Genomic DNA, 3,308 nt, shown 5'->3' with positions numbered 1-3,308 from the left:
AAGGATTTAGCTTGGATAGGGAAATGTGGAGGCAAATTTGTTGAACGGCATGGTTTTGAAGGCCGAAGTCACGAAGGAAGAAGAAGAAGAATAATAATATTATATGTTAAACATTTATTTTATACATAAACTTTTTATTCATTCATTTTTATATTATAATTATTATTTGTGCAAATACCAAAAAAAATAAATACTGGTTTTGTATATAAGACCGCGATTTATCATCATAGTGAAAATATACGATTATATCTATAGTGAATATGTGTTGAAAAACTTGATTGATAAAAATGTATCGATATATCGAACGAATATATCAATGTGTTTAACTTGACATTCCTATACCGACCTTTATTTATTATGTGTTATATATTATTATTATTATAATATGATTATGTAATAAAACATTAATTAACTACTAACTAAACAGAAAACGGACTCCTTCAAGGATCAATTATTAGTGTCACAATGTTTTTATTGGCCATCAATGATATTTTCACCAATAAACCTAAGCCCACGAAACACTTACTAATCACCGACGACTGTCAAATATACTGCAGTGGACAAAACACCAAAACGACAGTAGATATATTAAAAAATTCTCTATAAACTCTCCTAAATTGGTTTCATAAATCTGGCTTCAAATTTTCCGCTGGAAAAAGTCAGTGTATTACTTTTCGTATCAATCCTAAAAGTAACATCCAATTATACCTCGAAAACTCCTTGATACCCATTTGTGAAACAATCCACGTACTTGGAATGATGTTTGATAACAAACTTAAATGGATCCCACACTTAAAAAAACTTAAAAGCACTTGTAAAATCCGAATGAACATCTTAAAATCTCTTTCCCATCATACATGTGGTGCCAGCACGAAATCACTTATCACAATCTACAAATCTCTTATATCATCACAAATACAGTATGGTTCTCAAATTTATATCAGAGCCAAAAAAAATCTTTTACAAATATTAGATCCAATTCATAACGAGGGTATTCGTCTATCAATAGAAGCTTTCAGAACCAGTCCCACTGACAGCATCCTATACTACGCTGGAGAACTCCCCCTTAACTTACTCAAAGAAAAATACCTTCTATACTACGGAATAAAAAGCAAAAGCACTCCTGACCATATAGGGTATAACAACATCTTCAATAAAAAACCCTCAAACAAAACAATTTCAATAAAGAACTCCACACCATCCATTCATGACATCTTCTCCCAACTGAGCAATAAACTCAACGTACACACATCTGTAATCAACAAAATCACACACCCAAATCATCCCCCTTGGCTTTGGCAAATCAAAGTTAATACCGAGCTTCTGCTACAAAACAAACATGACACAAACCCAAATATTATCATTTCTAATTTCTATGAAATCATGCAAGACACACTTCTCAAAAATGTATACTGGTGCATCTAAATCCGCACAAAGTGTTGGCTTTGCAATCACTCAAGACAATATCATACTCATGCAAAAACTCCCTCCTGAAACCTGTATATTCTCAGCTGAATCGCTAGCCATCCATGAAACAATTACATTATCGAATACAGTCACCTCTAATCATATTTTAATTTTAAGTGACTCACTCAATTCTCTTCTTGCTCTTCAAAATATCTTACCTTCAAATGAAATTATCCAAAATATACAACAAATATTAAAATCAACCAAAAAATACATCGAATTTATGTGGGTACCATCACACGTTGGTATAACTGGCAACGAAATGGCTGACAAGGCAGCTGATCTTGCAACCAGAATCCTTTCCCACCTCAAAATATCCAATTTACCTACTAATGACATCAAATCTTTTACCAAATCCAAGATATACTCTAAGTGGCAAAATTGTTGGGATGCTTCCACCGACCAATAAACTTAAAAAAATGAAGAAAGATACAAAAAAATGGGTCTCCCCTCACTACCTCACCAGACGACAAGAAATTGCTATCACCAGGTGTAGAATCGGACATACCTTTGCAACCCATTCATTCCTCATCATCAAAAATCTCCCACCCATTTGTGACGAATTCCACACCGATCTTTCAGTCCACCACATCATTCAAGTTTGTATGAAGTACCAGGACATAAGAACCAAACTCGCTATACCTATACCACCGAACAATGGAGAAGCTCTCAATGAAAAGAACACCAGCAAAATTATCTCATTTCTAACCAAAATCAATTACATTAACAAACTCTAATATTGTAAAAACTTTCCTTAGTCTCTAAGTTACAATACCTGTAATTTGCTATTTATTCTAATTAATTTTCTTTCTTTCATTTATTCTATCATTTGTATCTAAACTACTTTAGGCTAATAACTTACGATATTGAAGCATATTTCTAATAAAAAAAAAAAAAAAGAAAACATTAATTGTATAATTATATTGTACTATACAATTTAAATAATATATAATTACTATATTAAATATAGTAAAATAATAAATTTTATTATTTATCATATACACACGGTTAATGTATAATTTTCACACTATATAATCGCTTTGGCTATGAGTACAGGGTGAACGATTATAACTTAATTACGCAAAGGATTCCGTACCAAAACACAATCTCATCAAAATCCTCTCATCATCCTGTGGGCTTCGAAAACTCTTCCGGAAAATTCTAACAGAAATCCGAAACGAAACTGGTAAGTGGACCTTTTGAGAATTACCAAGTCAATCCGGGTGCCATTTAAAATCGCGAAAAAAATATAGCGAAAGTAAAAATCGCGAAATATTTTAACATCGAAAACATTAATAGCGAAAAATATACCTGGATATATCTTTATAATATAATAAATAATAATTAACATTAAAATAACATTAAAATCAAAATATTATATAAAATAGTTAGGTTAGGGTTGATCAAAAATGAATCAAAAACTTAAAATATTACCTATAAATAAATTATATATTAAATTATCATCAATAAAAATACATGCAAATAAAAAAAGACTATGAAATACTTAATGTATATAATACAAGAAATGAATATAATAATGATCTCAAATTATTTAAATGTAATACTACTTTAATAAAAATGTTTTTCATAAATAGAGGAATTATACATGTAATTTCACGACGAGACTTAATTATAATAATTATTATATTTAATAAATGCATAAATGCACAAATGGCACAAATATATATAAAAAATATGTACTTATTTTATATTTATAGAAATAGATATTAATGTAAAATTGAAATAAGAAAAAACTATTAATTAATTATAGACTCCCTAATCTCACCACAAGCATCGTTTATAGAGATTAAGTATCAACACAAATTGTATCATGCCGAAAA

This window comes from Sipha flava, unplaced genomic scaffold, assembly GCF_003268045.1.
Source record: "Sipha flava isolate LNK unplaced genomic scaffold, YSA_version1 275_pilon_pilon, whole genome shotgun sequence".
NCBI classification, from domain to species: Eukaryota; Metazoa; Arthropoda; class Insecta; order Hemiptera; family Aphididae; genus Sipha; species Sipha flava.
The sequence above is the reverse complement of the archived record's forward strand: the minus strand, read 5'-3'. Positions refer to the sequence as shown.